This window comes from Prionailurus bengalensis, chromosome C2, assembly GCF_016509475.1.
Source record: "Prionailurus bengalensis isolate Pbe53 chromosome C2, Fcat_Pben_1.1_paternal_pri, whole genome shotgun sequence".
Taxonomy (NCBI): Eukaryota; Metazoa; Chordata; class Mammalia; order Carnivora; family Felidae; genus Prionailurus; species Prionailurus bengalensis.
Window position 1 is genome coordinate 1,605,248 of NC_057350.1, and position 25,658 is coordinate 1,630,905.

A 25,658-nucleotide genomic window follows, 5' to 3' on the forward strand; every position below is an offset into this window, starting at 1 on the left:
CACCCGCCATATTGGCCCCCACTTGAAAGACTAAAACATCAAGTATTGGAGAGGACGCAGATCACCAGGATTCTTAAACATCCCCAGTAGGAGTATATTTGGCAACCGCTTTGGAAAACACTCATCTCATCAAAGTGAATATTCGTGCGCCCCGCTAACCAATGATCTCACTCTTGAGTACATACCCAGGACAAATCCCTCCACACGTGGTTGGGAGACAGGACACAGGACGTGCATGATGGCCATGCTCACAATATCCAATTCCTCATTTCCTGGGAAAGACGAAATCCGTCAGGGTAAAGCCACACATTGTGCACACGTCCTGAGGGGACAACACAGCTGCTCAATGGCTCAACTACAGTGACACCCAATATGGGTGAATCCTGCAGACAAAATGCTCCCTGAAGAACATGCTATCTTACACTGTGTGAAAACAAGGGGGGGCTAAGCACGAGAGGGCTTGGCACACACATGCATGCATTTGTGTGCATACCTATTGTGCTGTGTATACATATATAACTTATGTGCACACGTATGCACAAACACATACACACACATGTACACATGACGCATCTCCCAGCAAGCCAGTGATGAGCCCCAGGTTGCCGGTGGAGACCGCCTCCAGCAGGAAGACCACAGGAGCCGCTTCTGGGCAGAGCGTGAAGATAACAGTTACCGGACATGGTCTCGGTCTGGGGTGTGTGGTGAGGTGGGAGGGGCGAGTACGATGCCTTATAACTTACATGTATTTTACACAGAACCTTTTGGTGAGCCAAGGAGCATACTAAGTATATTTTAAAGGCAAATTTTAAAGGAAGAAGAAGGATGCTCGAGACAGGAGAATGAAGCAGGGAGAAGTCCCTCACCCAGAATCAAGAGTGATGAAGCTGTGGGCCGGGCACAAGAACTCCTAAGCAGTCTGCGGGGGGCAGGGGGGGGGGGGAGGGCGCAGAGGACAGAACGATAAACTAATTTGGAATTTTCACGCAAAAAGTTGCACAGCCGTCAGCATCCACAGTCCCTCTGCAGAGCACGCGCCCTAAAGAAGCTCATGTTTCCCAGGAGACGTGTCCCAGCGGCGTCCATAGTATCAGAACCATGGCAAACGCTGAGTGCCCTCCACGGAGGTGGGGTTTGGTGAGGGTCCCACAGGGCAGTGCGTGGGGAACAGTTAGCAAGGAAGGGAAGTGGGTTCTCAGTGGTGAGAACACACGAGCGTGAGGATTACGTAAGGCAAACTACTTTGCAAGCCAGAAAGGACTGTTGCTATTAGGAATTCCTATTACCAAACACCTCAAATCCTTTGTGTGGTGAGACGAGTACAAATAAATACAAAACCAAACTAGGGGCGCCCGGGTGGCGCAGTCGGTTAAGCGTCCGACTTCAGCCAGGTCACGATCTCGCGGTCCGTGAGTTCGAGCCCCGCATCGGGCTCTGGGCGGACGGCTCGGAGCCTGGAGCCTGTTTCCGATTCTGTGTCTCCCTCTCTCTCTGCCCCTCCCCCGTTCATGCTCTGTCTCTCTCTGTCCCCAAAATAAGTAAATGTTGAAAAAAAAAATTAAAAAAAAAAAAACTAAACCAGCAGCTTCACCAACTTCTGTTGAATGGTGGTAGATTTTTTTTTTTAGACATCAGGTTCAAAAGCAGTATGGCTGCTGGTAACATCCGACTCTAAAATAATGGACTAGAGCCAGGAAAGGGGGCTTTTATTTTTTCATCTTTGCCGAGTTATCTCTCAATTATCATGTTAGTAGTCTTTCTGGAGAAACGGAAAGGCAGTTAGGGACTGAAGCTGGGTGAGAGAGGGAGGACCAAGCAGAGCACCGAAGGTCCCCGGCCCCCTCCTCCCAGCTTCCAGGCACCGTTCCAGAGAGGGCTGGAGGCTGAACACGCACCTCATCAAAGTCTGGTTAATGACAAATTAGATGGCTCTGGGGTTATTTAAAGCCTTCTCTGGGGGGCGGGGGACTTCAGCTACCATACAGTCCAGCTAGAATTTACAGTTTTAAACTTAGAATTGTCGAGGCTCCAGCCCACTGTCACATGAGTTACTCAGGAATGCAGCAGCTCCGAATGGTTCCCGGAAAAGGGACCCTCACACGCTAAATATTTCCTCGGAGGCCTACCGATCAGAAGCGTGCGGCCTAATGAATTAACCCACAGTGGACACACCTGTGGAATCTCCTCCTGGGGCAAAAAGTAGACCGTGACCACCAGCCAGAGTCCCCTGCCCAATCTCTGCTCCTTCCGAGCTCTGGAGGGTGATCTCCAGCACCGTAGAGGAGTCGTTGTCTGTACCTACTTGGCCCGTGAGCTCGCGCGGCCCTGGACTCTCAGGTCTTGCTTCTTTCGCTCCATGGCGGGTTTGTGAGATCCATTGTGCTGTGTCTAAGCAGCACTAATTAAGGTATTTTTGCTGCCGTATAGTGTCCAGAGTATTGACATTCTACAATATACGCGCTCATCCTACTGTTGGTGGGGATTTCGGCTGTTCCCTATTTTGTGCCGTGTGAATAATGCTTCAGTGAACATCGCCTGGCACACCTTTCAGGATATACACCTACACATTTCTGCTGGGTGTAAACCAAGTCACAGGGGACACGTATGCCCCACTTCAGCCAATTTTCCAAAGTGTTGGCCCGCTTTCTGTCCCGCGGCGGTATGGGAGCATCCCGGGAGCTCCTCGTTGTTACCCTCATTTGGCGTTGGCGGTCTTTTTCATTTGGGCTCCCTGTGGGCTTCACCAATGACTGTGCGGTTGGTGTCTCTACCCATGTTTATTGCCCTCTGTGTGTCCTTTCTGACAAAGAAGCTGCCCAGGCTTTTTCCTATTTATTTGTAGAAGTTCTTTGTATATTGTGAACACAAACTTTCTAGTCAGTTGAGTGCAGATACCTTCTCCTGCTCAGCAGCTCCTCTTTCCATAATCCTAATGGTGTCTTTTAACAAACAGCTCTTAATTTCAGTGTGATCCAGTTTATCAACATTTCCCCGTGGTTAGTGCTTTTTGGGTCCTGTTTAGAAAACCTTGACTAGCCCATGGTTATGAAGATACGCTCCTGTCACCTTCTCCAGGGCTTATTGTTCTGTTTCTGAATTCTTTGTCTGTGTGGTGTGAGGTAGGGGTCCAGATTCACTTGTCGTCATCATCGTGTGTATTGGAATCCAGTCGACCCTGGGCTGCTTTTGTTTTCACACTGGACTCACTATGAAGTGCTGTAACTTCTCTTACTGTCTCAATCACTGAGGTTTTATCCTAAGTCCTGTTATCTGGTAGAGTCATTTTCCAGTTTTGTTCTTCAGAACTTGCTGGCTATATATACTGGGCATTTTACAATTCCATATAGCATTTTGAATTGGCTTATCAGTTTCCCCCCAAATCCCGCTAGAATTTTTATTAGAATTGCATTGAAAAAAATTTTTTTTAATTGAAGAAAAAAAAACAATTGCATTAAAGCTGTAGGTCGAGGGGCGCCTGGGTGGCTCAGTCGGTTAAGCATCCGGCTTCGGCTCAGGTCACGATCTCACGGTCCGTGAGTTCGAGCCCCGTGTCGGGCTCTGGGCTGATGGCTCAGAGCCTGGAGCCTGCTTCCGATTCTGTGTCTCCTTCTCTCTCTGCCCCTCCCCCGTTCATGCTCTGTCTCTCTCTGTCTCAAAAATAAATTTTAAAAAAGTTAAAAAAAAAAAAGCTGTAGGTCGATTTGGTAAGAATGAATATTCTCACACTACTGAGTGCTCCGATTCACATTTACCCCTGTGTTTATTTAAGTATTCTTAACTGCTCTCATTAACTTATAGTATTCTGTGTAGATATTTCACACATATTTCATTTGGTTTGTTCTCAAGTATTTGATGTTTTGGATGATATTTTAAAATATTCTCTATTTTTATTTTATAGCCACTGGTTTCTGGTTTATTTAGAATAGAATTGGTTTTGTATATTGACTTTTTATCCAGGAATCTTTCCGGATTTACTTAATAATTTTTGTGTTTTTTCCGTAGGTTCTATTAGATTTTCTATATATACAGTAATTTTATCTGTGAATACTGACTTTTTAGTTTATTCTTTTTCTTTAAGTCTATTTATTTATTGAGGGGGGCGGGGAAGAGCTATGAAGGGGCAGAGAGAGAGGGAGAGAATCCCAAGTAGGCTCCAGCTCAGGGCTCGACCTTATGAACCTTGAGATCATGACCGGAACAGAAATCAGGAGCCAGATGCTTAACCCACTAAGCTACCCAGGTGCCCCTAATTTATTCCTCTCAATCATTTTGTCCTTTATTGCCGTGCTCTTGGCTTGCTTCACTTGCTGACGCAGACTGGAGGGTCAATAGCGAATGTCCTTGTTTCATGTGGCATTCGTGACGGGGACATCTTTATCGGATGCCCTCCATCAGGTTAAGATTCCCATTTTGCTAAGAGTTTCTTTTCATGAATATATGTTGAGTCTTATCAAGTGTTCCCTTCTGTGCCTATTGAGATGATAGCATGATTTTTCTGCTTTGTTCTATTAATATGATGAACTAAGTGTGTTGTCTGGTGAACTAGGGAGACCCCAGGCCCCGAGGCCCTGACCCAGCCCATCCCAAAGATGTCACTGAAGGTTCTTGGTCTCATCACTAGAAAGAATTCAAGGACAGACACCCAAGACAGCAGATGAGCAGCACAAGTGGGAAAGCTTACTAAAGTGAAGGTACACTCTTGCGATGTGAGAGCAGGTGAGAGAGAGAGAGAGAGAGCTAAATAAGCTGGGGGTTGGGTTTTTATCTTTTATGGACAGTTGTTAACTAAGGGGAGGAATGCTCATTATTTGGGGCTATGATTTCTCAGCAGCAGGCTTTGGGGCCTTTTCTTCTTTATGGTCGGGAGTCGGGGGTTTCCTGTCACAGTGGCACCTGCCATCTTGGGTCTGTCCGGTGTGATCTGGCTTCTTGAGGAACGCTGCCCGATAGGTATCTGACTTCCTCGTGGCTGGTCATGACTCCTCGTGGCTGGTCTCCAGATGTCCCGTGAGAACCTAACCAACCGCCTACTCCAACGAGGTGATTGAAGTTCAGGTGTTAAACCAACCTTGCATTTCCTGAAGAAGCCCAACTAGGTCATGACATGTTGTCAAGCCTTTTTGTGTAGAACTAGATTTGGTTCACTAACGTATTTGCCGGGACTGTGGTATCTGTGTTCTGAATGTTTCTTTCTTACAGTGTCCTTTTCAGGTCTCAGCGTCAAGTCATATTGAACTTCATCACATGGGTGGGGAAGGGTTCCCCTTCCTTGCTATCCTCTGGAAGAGTGTAATGTGAGACTGGCGGAAACCCTTCCGTAAAACTGTTGAATTCAGAAGCCTTCTAAGTCTGGCGCTTGCTTTGTAAGACAGTTTTGGACTGTGGATTCAAGTTTTTTTTACCGTATGTAGGACTATTACGAGTTTCTATTTCTTCTTATTCAGACAAGAGTCCACTCTGGTCTTGCTCACCCCAGCCTGCACTGGGTTGAAGAGGGCTGGCGGAGGGAGGGACGGGCAGGGGAGCCGGCTGGCTGCTTAGCAGGATGTTGCCTTCCAAAGAAATTCCAGTCTGACTCACGGAAAGAATTGAAAAGCCATGCGGATCAGGATGCCCTTGGATCAGAGCGTGCCAGAGCGGAGAGGGTATTTATACTCCCACACACGGCACAGCTTCCTGCAGCACTTCCTCTACGATGTCTTCCCTAAGAGCCCTCGTCATGGCGGGGCGGCTGCCCCCAGCTCTCTCCTAAAGGCCCAAACTGCCTCCTGCCCAGCCGCCTTCTACATCTATTGTCCTCTCTTCCGGGGGGACCTGTCCTGCCTGTCGTCCTCGGATGCAATTAAGCTGATGTCGATCTCTGTACGGAAGTCATCGTCACCATAGAGGGCAGACGCAAGGAGTGCTCACCCATGAGTGGTGCAGGACGCCCTCAGCCCCACGTGGACCCCTCCAGGGGCATCAGAGTGGGTCCAGGAGGGGAAGAACGGGGTCTGGAGGGGGGCCCGGAGGCCGCTCCAGTGCAGGCCCGGAACAGATCCCAGACGCCTCCTGTCCTGGCCGGTCCACAGTCTCATGGCAACGCAGGCACACATTCCAGAAAGATGAGACAGCTTCTGTAGGCTATGCGGGTTCCTTTGAATTGCATACATGTATGAGCCCACCTATTTTTGCTTTCTAGAATTCCATTTCTATTTTTGGTAAGATATAAAAGCTTTGACTATTTCCCAAAATGGAAAAACACATTTTTCCCCTGACTGTCTTATAATATCTTGGTTGCCCATTAAGTGAGTGCACTCAGTCTGTACGGGTGTTCGGGGAGCCCGTTTCCCGGTTCCCTGAGCAGTGCTGGCTGTGTGCACCACAGGCGGCTTCCCCAAGCTCTACCTTTACCTCATTTGGGTTTGTCATGCTCAGTGTTTAACACATACGGCCATAGGTGGGCTTGGGTGAGGGTGTCAGACGTGCCCACCCTTCTGTAGTGGGACCCCAGGCCTGTCGCCTGGGGGAAGGGGGGGGGGCGGGGAGGTAGTCCTGCCCTCTCTCGCTGCACTGCCCTCAAGATGTGTGTGGGCGCCGCACAATCCTGCTATTTCGGGAAGCCCGCGGCCGCCATCATGCTGGTGGGTGTGGGCCAGCTTGGCTCACCCACTCCAGCGCGCCAGCCTTCTTCACCACCAGTTGATTGGCGGAAGGATCTGAGCTTAGTGATTAAAAACGTTTCTAGAAAGTAACAGGAGCACCTGGGTGGCTCAGTCAGTTAAGCATCCAACTCTTGATTTCGGCTCAGGTCGTGATCTCATGTTTCGTGAGTTCAAGCCCCACATCGGGCTCTGCACGGACAGCACAGAGCCCGCTAGGGATGCTCTCTCACCCTCTCTCTCTGCCCCTCCCCTGCTCAGGTTGTCTCTCTTTCTCAAAAAATAAATAAGTATTTAAAAAAGAAAGAAACTTGTTAACACATCTGTTAAAACAGCAGTTACTCTGCGACCACCCAAAAGAGCCTGCGCTAAGTTTACCAGAAAATTCTAGCCCGGCTTCCATCTCTGGTCTGTTTGTCAGTAAGATCTGGTGGGCGTCCTGCCCCCGTCCCGTCAGCCTCTCATGCTAACCAACCCCTTGCCTTGACAGACCACCTACATACTGCACAGCGGGATGGCTTGTGTCAGATTTACACTCTCTGTGACCAGACCCCAGTCGCGCTACAGCAGCCACGCCCCGCAGAGTCCCCTTTGGCTCAACCCGAGAGGAAACCAGTCTTGCGATTTCGGGCCTGCCGTGGGTCTATTTCTGGACTCCATTCTGTTCATTGATTTATTTGCTGTCCTCACTGCCGCCAGGCTGCCCTGATTCCTGTCCTTTATAGCAGGTGGAGCTGCCATCACCCCCCCGGGTTCTTTGTCAGAACCCTCGGCTGCTCGGAGTCCTTTGCATTTATTTCCATTACGCTTTTGGAATAAGCTCCTCAGTGTCTAGGTAAAAGCCTGCTGGGATATTGACGAGGGCAGCATCGATCGGTAGGTCATCCGGGACACGGGACGGCTTCACCATGCTGATCTGTCACCCACGGGCATCGCCTGTGTCCCCGTGTATTTGGTCGCTTTGATTTTGCTTGACCGCAGTTTGGAGTCTCCGGTGTAGAGGTCCTGCGTGTCTCTTTGTTAAATCTATTCCCAGGTGTTTTATGGTTGTTGCTACTGCTGTAAACCGTGGTCTTTCGTCTAATTGTCCCGCTGTCTCTTGCGAACACATAGAGCTGTAGTCGCTTTTGTGTCATGAGTGTGTCCCCTGCCTGCTGTACTCATTTACTAATCCCAGTACCTTTTATAGGTTCTTTAGGGTTTTCTGTGCCTACATCTACGAGTTGCCCATGAGTAGACAGAGATTTACCTCTCGCTCTCCAATCTGCACGGCTCCTATCTCTTTCTCGCCCAAGTGCACTGGCCAGGGCCTGTGATCCCGTGTTGCAAAGCACGCTCACTGTGTGCACACGAGTGAGTCCATGGGGCAGGGACACAGGACGGTTCAGAGGCCCCAGGCCACCACAAGAGGAAGTGCAACACGTGATTATCCTCTGGGGGGTTTGCTGCTAAAGAGCAAACCCGGCAGGACGTCTCTTATCTGTTAAACACTTGGGGCCGGGCTGGCTGTGGAATTTGCTGGGCCTCGTGGAAATCGAAAACTGCGGGGGGGGGGGGGGTTCAGCTCATCCAAAAGGCAGGAAAGAAGGTCTTTCCTTTCCCTCGAGGTCTGCGTCTGCCCGTCTGTCTGTGCCCCCTTCGCTCCCTCCCCCTTCCCCTGCCTCTAACTCCTCTCTCTGTATGTCTGCCTCTCCCTCCTGATCATGGTGTTTCTACCTGCCATTAAAGGCATGCTCCCTCAGGCATGGGGACACGTTCAGAGCCCACCCCCCCACCTCCGGCGCCAGGGCCCCCCCCCCACTCAGTATTCAGGGCACGTGTGCCCACATCACCCCTTCCCCGATTGTTTGTCACTAACAATAAAATTATTAAAGTTTCAAAACGGCAACCACAGAGCATTAAAACGGCAAGCACCGTCCTCCTGGCAGGGCTCGCTTGAGTATGGACTCCCCACCCCACCCCCGGGCAGGGGGCCGCACGGCTGCCAGGCTGGCATGCCCACGAAGCTGCACCGGAGGGTTTACGCTTGAGACCCGTTCGCCCGCCTAACGGCAGGCGCCGCGTATCACGTAAAGGGGTTCTTTTTCTTATTTTTACTGCACTTACCTTCTTCCACGACAAACACGTAAATCTATTAAATTCACTTTGGTGTGTATATATTGAGGGCGACCATACGAGGAACACCATGTAAATCACTTCACTGGGGATATAGATGAATGAAACCATTCATCTACCTCCCACACACCAGACGCAGGCCACTGTGGCCTGGCGCGGTGCTCAGGGATCTAGAACTCTCCGACCATCTGGGACCCAGCCTCCCACACTGATGGGGCACTTGCTACGGACCAGGTGTTCTACAGGTGAAACTGAAGCCCGGGGAGCCTGCGAACTTGCCCCGGGTCACGTACCTGGGAGGAGGTGGTGCCATGGAACATAGGAATCTGAACCAGCCCCGTCTCCCCCTCCCAAATGACTGGCTTGGGATGGCAGGTCTGTGCCACGGGCACACAGGTGATCGCTTTGATACTTGTGCTTAATCGGGTCAGAGATGACTTCTTTTTTTTATGTTCTTTATGTTTGAGGAAGAGACAGAGAGAGAGAGCACACATGAGCAGGGGAGAAGCAGAGAGAGGGGGACAGAGGATCCAAAGCAGGCTCTGCACTGACAGCAGAGAGCCCGATGAGGGGCTCAAACTCACCAACCACTAGATCATGACCCGAGCCGAAGTCGGATGTTTAACCGACTGAGCCATCCAGGTGCCCCAATTGGGTCAGAGATGACTTCTCGAATGAGGTGACATCTGAGATGAGTCTTAAACGACTGAAGTCATTCACCAGGTCCATGAGAGTCCTGGGGAGGAGCAAGTGCAAAGGCACTGTGGCCAGAGCACACTTCTCTTTGGGGAACTTGGAAGCAAAGGTGAGAGGGAAGTTGTGCATGTTGTGCCAAGGTCAGGAGAGCAGAGTTAGGGCTTGGGTTGCCTTCAGAGAGCCCAGGGGGTGCCCTCTGCTCCAAGGGTAGTCAAGGGCTTCCTGGAAGAGGGGCGGATATGGCAGGGACCACCAACGGCACAAGAGGGCTGAGCAGAGAAACAGAGGAGGGCAGCTGTGGCTAGACTGCAGGGTTCTGGAGGCTGCCTCTAACCTCACGTCCCTCCTACCCGCCAGCCTGCGGAATCCCCCGTTCTCTGACCGGGCTTGACGGAAAGGCTGCCCCCTGCCCCGTCTATCCTGCACTGCTCTCCCAGTGTCCATCCTGCCCCTCCGTGCCCTCCTTCGGCCTTCTCACGGGAAGATGCTCTTCTGTAGAAAGTCTTTTCACTTGGCTCTGTTCGCACCTCACTGTGTCCCAGAATCGCTCCAGGTCCGCGGCCACGGGACATTCAGGCTTTCTCCGGCTTTTGGCAGCTACACACAGGGTTGCAGCGGAACGTCCTCGTGCACAGGTATTTTCGTTTGGTTGCAGGCATCTTCGGGGCGGGTTCCGAGAGGCGGATGCTGGGTGCAATGGACGTGTGTACAGCATCTGCTAGGTGTTGCCAGTTTCCCTCTGGAAGGTGCACCAAGCTGCATGGCCGCCAGCCCGGCCACACTCGCAGACTCACACCAGTAAGCTTTGCGAGCCTGATAGAAGAGAAGCAGCATCTCAGCACCGTTGAAATTTGCATCCCCCGATCGCGGGTGAGTGAACACTCGTGGATTTGAAGGCTCGCCGTAACATCTTTTTTTGTGAATTGGCTCTTTACGTCCTTCGTCCATTTTCCCGTCTGGTGTTTGGCCTTTTGTCTGTCAATTTATAAGAGTTCTTCCAGTATCAGGGATATTGGTCCTCATGTGTATTTTACAGCGCACATGTTTTCTCCTTCAGTTGTCTTTGACCTTGCTTATGGCGGTTTTTTGCTGTGCAAACATTTTATCTTTTATACTCTTACGTGCTAGTCTTTTCTTTGTGTCATAGGAGGAAGCTTTCCCCCCGTCCAGGCGATTGAGGACTTCACCTCGTCCTTCACCTCGTCCCTCCGGTGCCTGAACGGCTTCCTGTTTCACACCAGGCCCACGTCTCCTGGGAGTCCGGCCCTGAGTGTGCTGGGAGGGGCGGAGCTACTTTAATCCCTCTTCTCAGGGTTGTTCTATTTATCAAAAGTCCAGTTTTGCCGCCGGAATTTGAAGTGCCTCCTTTATCACCTGCCCAATTGCTTCACCCTGCTTCTGGCCTCTCTTCCATCCCGGGTCTGGTGGTCTAGTCGTGCGCCGACCAGGATGCCGTGCCGTAAGGAGGGCTGGTCCCGACCCTGAGTCTTTTTCTTTTAAGAGTATGATGGCGGTGTGCCTAGGTGGCTCAGTCGATTAAGCATCTGACTTCGGCTCAGGTCATGATCACACATCTCGTGGGTTCGAGCCCCGCGTCGGGCTCGGTGCTGACAGCTCGGAGCCTGGAGCCCGCTTCGGATTCTGTGCTCCCTCTCTCTCTGCCCCTCCCCTGCTCATGCTCTCTCTCTGTCTCTCAATAATAAATAAACGTTAAAAAAAATTATTTCCAAGACTAATTAACGTGAAGTTTAGCAGTCCTCGACTTCCCTCCATGTCTTTTTCTTCTGTTAAAGTTTTTTATATGTGATTTATTGTCAAATTGGTTTCCCCGCAACACCCAGTCCTCATCCCAACAGGTGCCCTCTTCTGTTAAATTTAAGGAAAAGCCTTCCTCCTCTGGCCTCTGCCTATTCACCCACTGAATCAAGAGGTCAGTCTCTTGGTGGTCTGCATGTGGCCTGCCTCACTCGACGTGAATGAGGGGTGTTTCTGGCCTTGGAACCGGCCAGTCGGCCTTATAATTGGAATTTCTGGTTTCTCATTGCTTTCTCTTTTGTCACTTTTGGAATTGTTTGACTCTTCACAGCGTGCATGCGTTCCGAGTCATTATTCTAAAAAAAAAAATTTTTTTAATGTTTATTTATTTTTGAGACAGAGAGAGACAGAGCATGAATGGGGGAGGGGCAGAGAGAGAGGGAGACACAGAATCGGAAACAGGCTCCAGGCTCCGAGCTGTCAGCACAGAGCCCGACGCGGGGCTCGAACTCACAGACCATGAGATCATGACCTGAGCCGAAGTCGGACGCTCAACCGACTGAGCCACCCAGGCGCCCCTCCAAGTCATTATTCTAAAAAAGAATGTTAAAAGGAAGGAGACACTTGGGTGGCTTTGGGTGGGGGGAGGGAAGAAGCAAGCGGCAATGTGCAAACTAGTGCTTGGCTTATTAATATGTCCTAAAAATATCTCTGATTTGCATCTCCAATAAGTAAATGGTTTATGGGAAAACCATTTCTGTTTCAGGATTTTTGGAGCAGCCGATGGCCCCGCTCTGCCAAGACTGCCCATTTGTCCCGTGTTTCCTTCCATTCTGAGGCGGGCAGCTCTGGGCTCCCACGAACAGAAGCGGAAAGGTGCAGGAAGAGAGATAAACGTCGGCAAACGGAGCCGGCCCTGCCCTGCGTGTCAGCTTTGGTGTCCTGTCTTCCTCTGGGCAATAAAGAAATGGTTTTCTGTTTTGTTTCTCTCGTGGCTAATTTGAGATCCCGGCCGCCGAAGGAGCCCAGAGATAACAGCTGATGACTCAAGTCCGGGTTGGAGAGGGCTCTCTTTCACCGACCGCTGAGCCTGTGGGAGCCCAGCACGAGCGGCAGTGCACAGTGTGGGCTTCCGTGCCCGCTTGTGCTAATCCCGCCCAAGCCACCGAGAGCCTAAAAATACTCTCCCCATCACAGCAGCTCCCGTTCGGAAAACCAACAGAGCCCTGGGGTCGACGGCGTCGGGCTAAGAAGGGGCTGGCCTCTGAACTGCCGTGGAGCGGGGGCCTCCGGGCATGCCCCTGGTGTGGCAGCGCTGCTCCTGCCCTCGCAGCTCGTCCCGGGAAGCCGGGGCCTCCTGGCACCACCCTCGGCCCCCGGGACTCTCCTCCGGCAGGTCTCAGCTCTGTGGCCAAGCGTGCCGCCTGCTGGCCTGCCTCCACGCTCACCTCCGCCGCACCTCCCAGGGGCTCAGGACACCAGGGGTCAGGAGGACGCTCTGGGACGGTCCCGACAGGTGCACTTTCCTGCCCCACTGAGGGCAGTCGGGCTGACAGGGTGTGGATGGAGAAGAGAGAAGTGTGGCTTCACCCCCGCGTTGTTTCCACGGGCCTCCCTCCTCCTCACCCTCCTCGCCCTCACATGCACCCACGTGCGTCCTGACGGGGGGCTCTGCTCACCCAATGTCCCCCGGCCTCTCCTACGAGTGGCCGTCTTTGCTCCTGGGAGGGGAGGACCTAGGCAGCAGGGCAGGAGTGAGGAAGATGGGCTCCAGCCCTGCCCTTGGCAGGACCCTCCCCGAGGACCCCTCTGAGCACGAACACTCCGGAACCAAATTCTAAGCCGCTGCCCAGAACGCACCCTGCTAGCACGCATCAGCGGTGTTTTCCGGAGGAGACACGGGTCACACAGCTCCGAGGGCACCATGTGTGAGGACGTCCTGCATTTCATCGTAAAGGTTTGCAGACACGTCTCAGGCCAGCGTGCCCTTGGGTCTCCGCAGGTCCCCTCCCCACTCGGCGACTCGTGGACCTTCTGGAAGTCGGCTGGGGCATCTCAGAACCACCTCCTCCATCCCCCACCTCTCGGGGACAGCTGTCCTTCCTTCTCTGGTGTTTGATGTATCTCGTCTCTCGTGGGGTTCTTGGTTGTTCCAAGCGGGAGGGTAGACCCGAGTTCTCTTGTCTGAATGATCCTATTTCCTCATTCTTTACCGTGGAGCCGTCTCCTCTGGCCCAGAACCTTCCCGGAGCCGAGTCTATGGGTTGTCCTTGGCCCCCCTGTGTCCCGGTGGACCCTGATAGAATATCGTTCTCCGATGTAGAGCGGGGCGTGGCCTGGGGCACTCGCCACCCGGCCCGTCATCTCCTAAAAACAGGTGCCCTGGCTCAGCCCCCTGCCCACTCCCTGCCTTTCGGCCACCGGGACGGAGCTCCGTGCTCCGAAGGGCCAGCAGCTGGCTTCCGGTTTAGACGGCTTCTTGCTAACGGCTTCCATCGGGCTGCACTCCTAAAGGGGAAGGTGGGGGCGCGTTACCCTCCAGCCCAGGCGCTGCGCACGCAGGGCACCCTGACCCCTGAGCCCTCCACCCGCACCTCCCTTCAGCTCCCAGGCTGGTCCCTGGAAGTCCCCAGGAGCCGGGCACGCAGGGGCATTTCTTAGGGACCACCTGCTCCAAACATTTGGAGGGTGGGCTCATCTTATATTTTTAATTAAAAATATTAACTTAATTTTCTGAAAAGGTTATAGTTGGTTCACTCCTCAGAAAGTGCAAAGTGACGAGTGTCCCTCCACCCCTGCCCGACCTCTCCCAGGACCCCCCACCCACCACGCGTCACTGTTACCACTGCTAGAAAAGCTGCTCCCAGAGACGTTAAAGGCCGTAAAACTGCAACTCTGCGTATTTTCCTCCTCCTTTTGCAAAGTAGTAACAGTTTTTCCCTTCGTCTTGCTTCTTTCAGCCAATAAGACATTCAACAAGTACCTGTTGGCGCTGGTCGTGCGGGGTGTGAGGACAGCAGGAGGCTCAGCGGAGAGCGGGACCGCGGGCAGTGTGCGGACAGACCATCTCGGCGATGAGCCTGTGCAGACAGGGAACCGGGAAGCGAGGCCCAAGGCCGGAGGAGGGTGGCCGTGCGAATCCTGTGGCCAGAGCTCCAGGGTCTGAGTTGAAAGCCTGCAGGCACCCAGAGGGAGGGCAGTCCTGGGCAGGAAAGGGGAGTCAGAGGTGACGGGAGCCCGCTGGTCCCCAGGACCTTGAGGGTGGTGGGGGTCGCCGCTGAAGCTGAGGTGGGAAGCTCTTGGAGGGTTTGAGGGAGGACGACTTGATCTGACCCGTCTTGTCGGCTCAGGCAGCTCGGGCCGCGTCCAGTCCCCTCGGGGTCCCAGGCTGCCGGGGGGGCGGCCTCCACTAGCCGATGGCGGAGGGAAGCTCCTTGGCCGGGCCTGGAGGGGGCATCCCTCAGCTGCCCACATCCCACGGGCACCCGGGCGCAGGGCCCTGGGAAGCACATTCTCCTGCTGAAGTGGCTGTGGCCCCGCTCCGCGCCTGTGGGGTCACTCCTTCCGCTGGGGGGCTGGGAAGGAAAGGCAGAACTTCAGTTTGGACTTGTTTGTTTCCGGCCTATTACCATCTGGATGAAAGTGTCTCAGGCAGCTGGGGCCTGTGACGGTTAATTCTATGTGTCAACTTGATGAGGCCACGGGGTGCCCAGGCATTTGGTCAAACGTTACTCCGCCGGGGTGTTTCTAGACAAGATTGACGTTTAAAGCAGGAGACTACGTAAGCAGATGCCCTCTCTGTGCAGGTGGGTCTCGTCCAATCAGGCGAAGGGCTGGAGAGAGAAAGAAGACTGACCTACCCCAAGTTAGAAAGGATTCTCCCGCTCGATGGCCTTTGAACTGGAGTATCAGCCTCTCCCTGCTCCTGACTGGAACTAAACCAGCCGTCCTGCACCTCCAGCCGCCCCACTCACCCTCACCTCACTGTGTCAGCTTCCGTAATCCCATGAGCCATTGCTCACAACAAGCCTCTCTCTGTTCACACCTGTTGGTTCTGGGTCTCTGGAGGGCCGTGTGAAAGGCAGGTGTGCTGGCCTGGAATTCGAGGGGGGGGGGGGTGTAGACGGCACTCCTGGGTGTCGGCTTGCCGTCGTGAACGGGGGCACGCCGTCAGAGGAAGTGTGCACGGACGAGTCGGGGACAGACCGAGGGGCGGCGCGCGCGGGGAGCCGCGTGGCCTCCGGGGGCGGGGGCGGGGGCGGGGGCACACGGCGACGCTTTCCCCAGCCCTGGGAACCGGCTCCGCGCTCTGCCAACAGCACGGCGGTGTTACCTGGGAGCAAACGCCACTGGGCCTGCGCCGCCAGGAGCGGGCCTGCCCGACGCAAGGGCACGTTATTTGGAATCTGGCTCCACCAGCCCCGTAGGGGAGGTGAGCTCATCGTTTTAAGATGACGAATGGAGCAAATCCTCTAGCAACTCTAGCAACTCCTGGAGCGGCCGTGTCCTCCCCGGTCGATGAGCGGCGGCTGCATTCAGGTTCCTGGACGCGGGCCGGGGCGGTTCACGGTAGCTGCTTAAGGCCTCCGTCTGTTACCATCCAGGCTGCGGGGCCGAGCTGGCGTCTGAAGGACATTTGTCTGTTGAACGGGTAGCCTCTGGAGGGCCCCAGTTGTCCTTCTAGGTTTCTCCTTCCCGGGGACGCGTCTTTGCTGCTCATTTCCTGCCGGGCGGCAGCTGCTTCCCTGGGCTCCGCTCACCTGCAGCTCAGAGCACCCCCTCCCGCTGGACCGCCAGCCCAGGGCCGGGGGCTCGCTCTGGCAAATGTGACCTCCAGCTGTGCCCTCGGGTTCCCGCCGTGCCTGTGGCGGCAGATGAGCATCTGACGACGTGGAGACATCTGAAGGAGAGCGTATGAGACACTAACTGCGATCGTGCGCAACAAACCCACCGCGTCTCTTCGTGCAGTTACGACCAGACTTTCAGCAGCGACGCTTCCGCGGTGCTGACGACTGGCCAGATGCTGATGGGTGCTTGACGTGTATTTGCGTATTTGACCTTCAGAACAACCCACGAGGTTCCCGCCCACGGTGAGAAGATCCACGCGGCCGGAGGGGGGCCGGAGGGGGCGGCACAGCCCGGGGCGTGAGGCCGCCCCCCCCCCCCCCCGGGGTCCCTCCACGGGGCCTGCCCTCCCGCGGACACGAGGGGCGGGGCGTCACCACGACCCCCAGGATGGCTCGCCCGTGCCTGCGATGGGGAATCCGCCAGGCCCCGCCCTGAAGGAGGCGCCCGACCTTTGCAAGAAAACGCACAGACCCACGAGCACAGGACGACGGGCCCTCTTACGTCAGTAACCGCGTGGAAAGGCATAAATCGTAACGGGAGGGGAAACTGGTGGACTGGAAGAAGACAACAAGACAAAACACCAGGCAACAGAATGATGACAAACCGGGAGAAACATCCACAAGCTGTGCAGCAAGCCAGGGGCCGCTGTCCTGCTATTTAAGGAACGTTCACGTGTCCATCAGAGAGAGACAAAGAAAGACCAGTAGGCAGGTAACCGGAGGGACGGCACCAGATCGACACATCGGCAAGACAGTAAACTGAACCAGAGTGACAACATGCCACGCTCCAGTTGTCGGATTAGGAAGTACTACAAGGAATGTCACTCCCGCGCAGAGGGAACGTGGGGGACACTGGAGTTTTTGCCACCTGTTTCTGCAGGACCCTTCAACAACACCCCCCAGAAACCTCTACAAGGTGCACGATTTGCTGGAATTCATCCAGATGATACAGTGAGATATTCGCCACCAAACAGATGCACACCGGTGTTTTCATAACTTTCCTACACACCTAGGACCTGAGCAAACTGAGTGGTCAACAGCACCAGATTAGGGGCACCTCAGCCGGTTAAGCATGCGACTCTTTTTTTTTTTTTAATGCTTCTTTTTGAGAGAGAGACAGAGACAGAGCGCAAGGTGGGGAGGGGCAGAGAGAGAGGGAGACACAGAATCCGAAGCGGGCTCCAGGCTCCGAGCTGTCGGCACACAGCCCGACGCGGGGCTCGAACTCACGAAGCCCAAGATCATGACCTGAGCCGAAGTCAGATGCTTAACCGACTGAGCCACCCGGACGCCCCTAAGCATCTGACTCTTGGTTTCAGCTCAGTCATGATCCCAGGGTCTCGGGAGCGAGCCCCACATCAGGCTCTGTGCTGAGCGTGGACCCTGCTTGAGATTCTCTCTCTCTCTCTCTCTCTCTCTCTCTCTCTCTCCCTCTGCCCCTCTCCCCTGCTCTCTCTCTTGCAAAAATTAACTTTCAACAATACAAGATTAGCCAATAAGTTGTATCTATTCAAGTAACATCAGTAGATGCGACTATTAAAATGACCCAGTAGGTCTGCACCTACTGACTTAACTGCTAGTGACGTGATTATCACATAAAAATTGTACACTCATAAAAATTGCTGCTCAGTAGGTCATATACTGCATACTCACATAAACCATGTGCCTGTTCTGTGTGTCGCATAGACACAGATATGAGCCATTTTTCTCTGTGATGGGCTCATGAGTGACTTCTTCTCCTTTTTCTTATTAATTTTATAGTTTTCTGCAAGGAATATATATTCCCCATATAGTAAAAGGGATAAAAACATTTCCCCATGGTATGAGCTGAACCTGCATTCTGTTCCCGAGGTGTCTGTCCTCTGGAAAACGCGGTCTGGAACGGCCATCTGCAGTCTTGCTCCGGACCCATCACCTGATCAAAGCTCTGCTGAAGAGTAGAGCAGAGCCTTCTGGAAGGAAAAGCTTTTGTAAGCTCCCTGCACTGGAAGAATCTGCAGGTCTTTAAAGGCTCTCCTCAAAGCACATCCGACTGGAGTCTGAGCCGGTTACCCAGCCCCACTGAGTGCCTGCTGTGTGCTCGGACACCCCTGCAGATGGAATGTTCTGGAACTGCAGCAGCAGGTTAGAACGGGAGCGCTGGCACAGACACCCACCGTCCAATCCCCGGGTGGATACAGACCACAGCGAGCAGTGAGCAGAGCTTCAGCGAGGCACCGTAAACCCACTGCTGCTGGGGAAACAGCGTTCAGAACAAAAACTCAGTGTCTGAGAATAACATTTCTAACACAGTTCCAATTACAGAACAGAAGCTAATGTCATGAGGTGAGCAGAAAACACAGAAACGCCCAGCAATATTTTAGGAGGAAGGGGTGAAAGGAAGTCTCACAGCTTACTGGGTGTGTTAGCAATCACACAGAACGTGTGCAGTGGCTCAAACTCGGGGGACTGAGTTTACTGCTCCTGCAAAGGGTCGAAAGAGGCTCTAGCCGGCGGGGCGGGCAGGGTCGGGGGCGTCGGGGGTCCGAGCAGGAAAGAAGGTCCCTCCTCTGCTCGGCCATCAGGGAGGAGGCAACACCCCTGCCAGTGACGGCCGGGTCACCGCCAGCCGGCTCAGGAGGGTGAGAGGCCCTTCTGGGAGGGGCGTGTCGCTCCCACCCAGGGGCTGTTGGCTGGAACCCAGCGGCCACAGGACATTGGGAGATGAGGTCAGACCTCGGGGCAGGGACAGCATGAGACGGGTCTGTGACAGCTGACAGCTTGGGGCCTGCTTGGGATTCTCTCTCCCTCTCTCTCTGCCCCTCCCCAGCTCACACGCATGCACCCTCTTTCTCTCTCTCAAAAAAATTAATAGACTTAAAAACAAGAAAGAGAAGTTTGAATGTGGCCGTGGCGTAGTCACAAGAGGCCCTCTCGCAGAGACACAGAGGGCGGCTCTAAGTCTGCCACTGAGAGTGGGAAACAGGGAATTCCTAGACCCACAAATCTGCGGGTTATGGACTATTCTTTCCCTTTAAATGAGCAACTATAGCGGGCAGTTATGAGCAGACAGAGAAACGTACTGGTTTTAGACTCACAAGTCACTGCAAGTATTCATCTACGTGGTTCTTTTCAAGCAAAATTAAAGCAAATACCATAAAAATGTTGAATTGAAGATTTCGTTCCTAAGAAGAACTTTTGTGGCAAACATTGCATATCTTTGAATGGCCTTTAATATTTTTAAACAAATTTTCCTGCATTCTCTCTGTTGTTTTTTTTTTTTTTTGATCTCCGTACGACTTTGCTCTGACCACACTTATTTTTCTAAATTCTTTTGTAATCGAATACTGTATTTTCAGTTTGTACCAAAACTATGTGAAAGTTACCTCGACCAAGAAGTCCCTAGACTAATGTTCACCAGATGGGCTGCGTCTGGCAGTCTGTGCAGAAGGCGTCTGCGTCCTGCCCAGATGGTCCGATTTCCTGAAAATGGGCTGGGCGGAGGAAGATAGGTGGACAGCCTGCCTCATCGCTGCTGCCAGGGTCCAGAAATGAAGAGAATTGCCAAGGAAGGGGAAGAAACCACCCCTCGTCTCCAAATCGCCTTCAGATGGAAGGACGTCACATTGGAAATCCAACCGGAAGACGATAAATTTAGTTGTGAGCCTAGAAATGACCTTATTCATTAATAACAATCTCCACCCAACGTATTTTTAATGAGCAGAACCCAAAACAATATTTAAAGCTGGAGCTGTTGAATATGGAAATTTCCTTGAGGATTACTTCTTACCAAAGGACTAAATCGTCTAGCGCCGGGAATCTAGTTCAGGGCTCGCTTGCTTTCCCCAGTGGGAGGCCCGGGGCCCACGGCCAGATCGCGAAAGCCGGGCCACGGTCTCGGTCTCCGTGCAGCACTCAGCCAATTCTTAGGATTTTCAAAAGGACTGAACGTATTCTGCAGGAAAATCTTAAAAGTTAACCATCCAACCGTTTGTTGGCTTACGAAACGTAATCTTCGGAGAAGAGATAAAAACAGCTCTAAAATTCTATCTCATGGAGCCCCTCCGAGAATAGACTTGTACAATCACAAAACGGAAGTGGCTTTTTTGCCACAGCATCTGGCTACCCGGTCTCGACCAGCACAGCTTTTGGATACGCAGTTTAAAAGAGCAGCATAAAAGGGGTGATGTCCGTATTGGCGATGCCTCTCCCTCATCACGTTTGTGTAAAATAAATGCCTAATGTGTTCACAACGACTTTGAGTTTATTGCTTTTATTTTTTGTTTTAAGCAATTAATTTTTGTGTTTTGTAATCGTCTATTCTCCTACCTGGCAGCAGTAGGCGCCGGGCGCCCCCGTGGACGGGAGTCTCGCCCCTCCCCCGTCCCCAGCACCTTCCAGGGCTTCTCGCCGTCCGATACCCTTGCACGTCTACACTTGCTTCATCGATTTTATCGATCTTTTAGCCCCTGGCCATAAAGATGAAGAAATCAGCACACTCGTCCTGGTTCCCAAAGACAGTTGACCCTGAACAACGCAGGCGTGAGAGGCACAACCCCCTGCCCCCCCGCAGAGTCTAAACTCCACGTGTCACTTTTGACCCCTCCAGACTTAATCCGCCAAGAAGCCTCACTGAGAACATACACAGTCAATCAACACATGTTTTGCGTGTTGTATGTCTTATATGCTGCGTTCTTACAGCAAAGTAATGTAGAGACAAGAAAATGTAATTAAGCAAATCATAAGGAAGAGAGGCGCCCCGGTGGCCCACTGGGTGGAGCATCCCACTTTGGCTCAGGTCATGATCTCACGGTTCATGAGTTTCGAGCCTCACACCGGGCTCGCTGCGCTCAGTGCAGATCCTGCCTTGGACCCCCTGTCCTCCTCTCTCTTTCTGTCCTTCTCCTGCTCACTCTCTCTCTGTCTTGAAAATAAATAAGACAATAAAAAAAAGGAAGAAAACAATAAGGAAAAGAAAATACATTTACTGTACTGTATTTGTCGAGAAAAAGCCGCTTGTCCACAGGCCCACGGGTCAGCCAGACTTGCTTCTTCTAAACCGCTGTGAGGGCTATGACTTCTCTATAGTCAGAAATCTATTGCTGAACATTCTTGCAAATTTGTTCTAGCCTTAGTCCTATAGTTAAATAGACACAAGTCTCACTGCGGGTTATTTTGATGTTTTCTAACTCATTTCTCAGTTGGCTGAGGTTTGCCCTCCAGCTCACAGGACTAACATCCCCTGAGCTTTGCTTGTGGACAGGTGTTGGCCGGTCGCCTTTCACTTATGACACCTCAGCTGGATACGAAATTGGGCTCCTGTCGTCTGCCCCTGAGACTCTCCCGGGTGCCGTCCCGCTACCTGCTAGCATCAGTTATGGCTGCAGAGGCGTCTCAGGCCTGACTGGTGTTTCCTTTTATAACTAACCTTATGTTCTTGCTAGGCTGCTAAGAAAATATTTTTATTTCAATTAATGGAAGCTTAGTAAATTTCCAGGGTGTCTTACTGTCGACAATAGGGTGATAATTTTTCTTGAAATCCAGTGTGACATTTTTGACCTAAAGTGTGTTTCCCTTTATTATAAGGAGGATGCTTAAATTATATTCTTAAATTACATGTTCTGTTCCTTAGTGTAATTTTCTTCCTCAGGGGCTCCAATTGTGCCCAGGGTGAATCTCTTTTGACTATTTTCCATTTTGCTTTCAATTGCTTTTTTAAGAAAACATCGTGTTGTGGGAGGTTTCCAGCACGTACACGTACACAGAATCGTGTCATGCACTTGGATGTACCCGCCCCCTCGATACCTGTCCACGTTCTTCCATTCTCGTGACGTCATCATCACCCAGAGTCCACACTTTACATCAGGGTCCACGCTGGGTGCTGTACAGGGTGTGGGTATGGAAAAATGTGGAATGACAGGTGGCCACCATTATAGTTTCATCTAGAATAGTTTCACTTCCCTAAAAGTCCTCTGTGCTCACGTAACCACCCCTGCCTCCTCCCCGCCCCCTGGCAACCACGGATCCTTTGACTCTCTCCATGGTCCTGCCTTTTCCAGAATTCCAGGTAGTTGGAATCATACAGGATGCAGCCTCTTCAGACTGGCTTTTGTCACTTGGTGAGATGCACTTAAGGACCCTCTGTGTCTTTTTAATAAATTTTTTTGTTATGTTTATTTATTTTGAGAGAGAGAGAGAGGCAGAGCATGAGTGGGGGAGGGGCAGAGAGAGAGGGAGACACAGAATCCAAAGCGGGCTCCAGGCTCCGAGCTGTCAGCACAGAGCCCGACGCTGGGCTTGAGCCCACGAGCGTGAGATCGTGACCTGAGCCGAAGTCAGACGCTTAACTGAGCCACCCAGGCGCCCTGGGGACCTTCCGTGTCTTTTCGTGGCGTGACGGCCCATTTCTTCTTAGCGCCGAATACCATCCCGTTGTCTGGACGCAGCCGGGTGTTTGCCCATCACCTCCCAAAGGGCACCTTGGTTGCTTCCAAGGTTTGGCAGTTATGAATAAAGCTGCCGGAAACATTCACAAGCAGGGGTTTGTGTGGGCACCTGTTTTCAGCTCCTTTGGGTAGATATCAAGGAGCACAACGGCTGGGGTGCATGCTAAGAGCGTGTTTAGCTTTGTAACACGCTGCCAATTGTCTTCAAAAGTGGCTGCACCATCGTGTGTCCCCACCAGCAGTGAGACCCCCGTTGCTCCACACCCTCCCCCGGATTTGGTGTCACCAGGGTTCCAGATTTCGGCCACGCTAGTAAACGTGCAGTGGTATCTCCTTGTTTCAACTTGGATTTCCCTGATAGCATATGGTACGAAGCCTCTTCTCATATGCTTAGTAGTTGCCATCCGTACATTTTCTTTCGTGAGGGATCTGTTGCCATCTTTGGCCTAAATTTTTTAATGTTTATTTTCCTATTGTTGAATTTTAAGAGTTCTTTGTATATTGTGGATAACAGCTCTTTACCAGATATATGTTTTGCAAATATTTTCTGCTGATCTGTGGCTTGTCCTTTTGTTCCCGACAGTGTCTATTACAGAGGAAAAATTTTAATTTTGATGAAATCCAGCTTATCAGTTCTGTCCTTCATGCAGTGTGCCTTTGGTGTTGTATCTCAAAAGTTATCGCCAAACCCGTGGTTATCTAGGTTTTCTCCTATATTATCTTCTAGGAGTTTTATAGTACATCTCTCTCTCTCTCAAAAATAAATAAACATAAAAAAATTAAAAATTATTTTTTTTTACTGTTCGTTTACTTTTGAGAGAGGGGACATGTGCATGCATGTGAGCAAAGGGAGGGGCAGAGAGAGAGAATCCCAAGCAGGCTCCGTGCTGTCAGCCCAGAGCCCGATGTGGAGCTTGATCCCAGAAACCATGGGATCATGACCTGAGCCGAAATCAAGACTCGGATGTTTAACTGATTGAGCCACCCAGGCACCCCTCCCCGTATAAACTTTAGAATCAGTTTGTCAATATCCACAAAATAACTTCATGGGATTTTTATTGGGATTGTGTTGAACCTGTAGATCAAATTGGGAAGAGCTCACATCTTGACAATGCTGAGTCTTTCTATCCATGAACATGGACCATCTCTGCATTTATTTAGCTCTTTGACTTCTTTCATCAGAGATTTGTACTTGTCCTCACGCAAATCTTGTACATATTTTGTTAGATTCAAATCTAAATATTTCATTTCGGGAGAGTGCTAATGTAAATGGTATTGTGTTCTTAATTTCAAGTTCCATTTGTTTATTGCTGGCAAATGGGAAAACAATTGACATTTGTATATTATTCTTGCAATCCTGTAACCTTCCTATAACCACCTATTTGTTCCAGGAATTGAGGTTTTTCATCAGTCCTTTTGGATTTTCTACATAGACACTCATGTCATCTGCAACATAGTTTCATTTCTTCTTTCTCAATCTCTGTGCCCTTTTCCCCCTTTTTTTATTGCTTAGGTGAGACTTCTGTATGATACTAAAGGTCAGTGAGAGGGGAACATCCTTGACTTATACCTGATTTTAGTAGGAAAGCTTCAAGTTTCTCACCATTAAGTATGACGCCAGCTGTAGGTTTTCTGTAGATCTTCTTTGCCAAGTTGAGGAGGTTCTCTTCTATTTCTGTTTACCAAGAGTGCTTACCATGAATAGATGTTGGATTTTGCCAAATGTCTTTATTGCATCTATTGATATGATATGTGATTTTTCTTCTTTAGCATGCTCATACAATGGATTAACCGATTTCTGAGCGTTGACTCAGTCTTGCTTACCTAAGACTAATCTCACTTGCTTGTGATGTATAGTTATTTTTATACTTTGTTGGATTCAATTTGCTAATAATCTGTTGAGGATTTTTGCGTCTATGCTCCTGGGAGATATTGATGTATAGTTTTCTTTTCTTGCAATGTCTCTGTCTGGTTTTTGTATTAAGGTAATGCTGGTCACATCAAATGAATTAAGAAGTATTCCCTCTGCTTCTGTCTTCTGCAAGAAATTGTAAATAAATGGTAGAATTTCTTCCTTGAGTGTTTGGTAGAATTCACCACTAAACCCATGTGGGCCTGGTGCTTTCTGTTTTGAAAGGTCATTAAGTCTTGATTCAATACCTTTAATAGATATAGGCGTCTTCAGATTGTCTGTTTCTTCTTGTGTGGGTTTTGGCAGATTGTGTCTTTCAAGGAATTGATCTTTTCCACCTGGGCTATCACCTTTGTGAGCACAGAATTATTCACCATACTCGTCATTTTGACGTCCTGGGAACCCTTCGTGATGTCCTCTCTCTCATTTCTGATACTAGTAATTTGTGCACTCCTTTTTCTTAGAGGCTTATTGATTTTATCGATCTTTTCAAAGAACCATCCTTGGCTTTGTTGACTTTATCTATTAATTCCCTCTTTTTATTTTCATTGAGTTCTGTCCTGATTTTTATTATTTCTTTTCATCTGCCTACTTTAGATTTAATTTGCTCTTCTTTTTCTAGTCTCCCAAGATAGAAGCTTGGATGATCGATCTCAAATCTTTCTTCTTTTCTAATATAGGCATTTAATGCTATAAATTCCCCCGCCAAACACTGCTTTCACTGCATCACACAAATTCTAATAAATTGTTTTTCATTTATCTCAAAATATTTTAAAATTTCTCTTGAGATTCCCTCTTTGATCCGTGTGTTCTTTAGAAGTGTGTGTGTTTTTTTTTTTTTTATCTCTGTGTATTTGGGGATTTTTCAGTTATCTTTCTATTATTGATTTCTCGTTCAATTCCATTGTGGTCTGAGAGCACACATTGTATGGTTTCTATTCTTTTAAATTTGTTGAGGTGTGTTTATGGCCCAGAATGCGGTCTGCCTTCATGAAAGTTCCAAGCGAGCTTAGACGAATGGGTATCCTGCTGCTATCGAAGTGGTCCGTGGATGTCAACTGCACCCAGTTGATTGATGGTGATGTTGAGTTCAGCTATGTCCTTACTGATTTTCAGCCTAGACTCCACATTTTTATTCAATTATTTGATCGCTGTTACTGCTGTATGGTGCTCCTATGGCCGCTGTCACGATTTTCTATTGATCTTTGGTTTTCAGTGCTTTGACTATGATGTACAAAAGCGTGGTCTTCTTGGTATTTATTCTGCC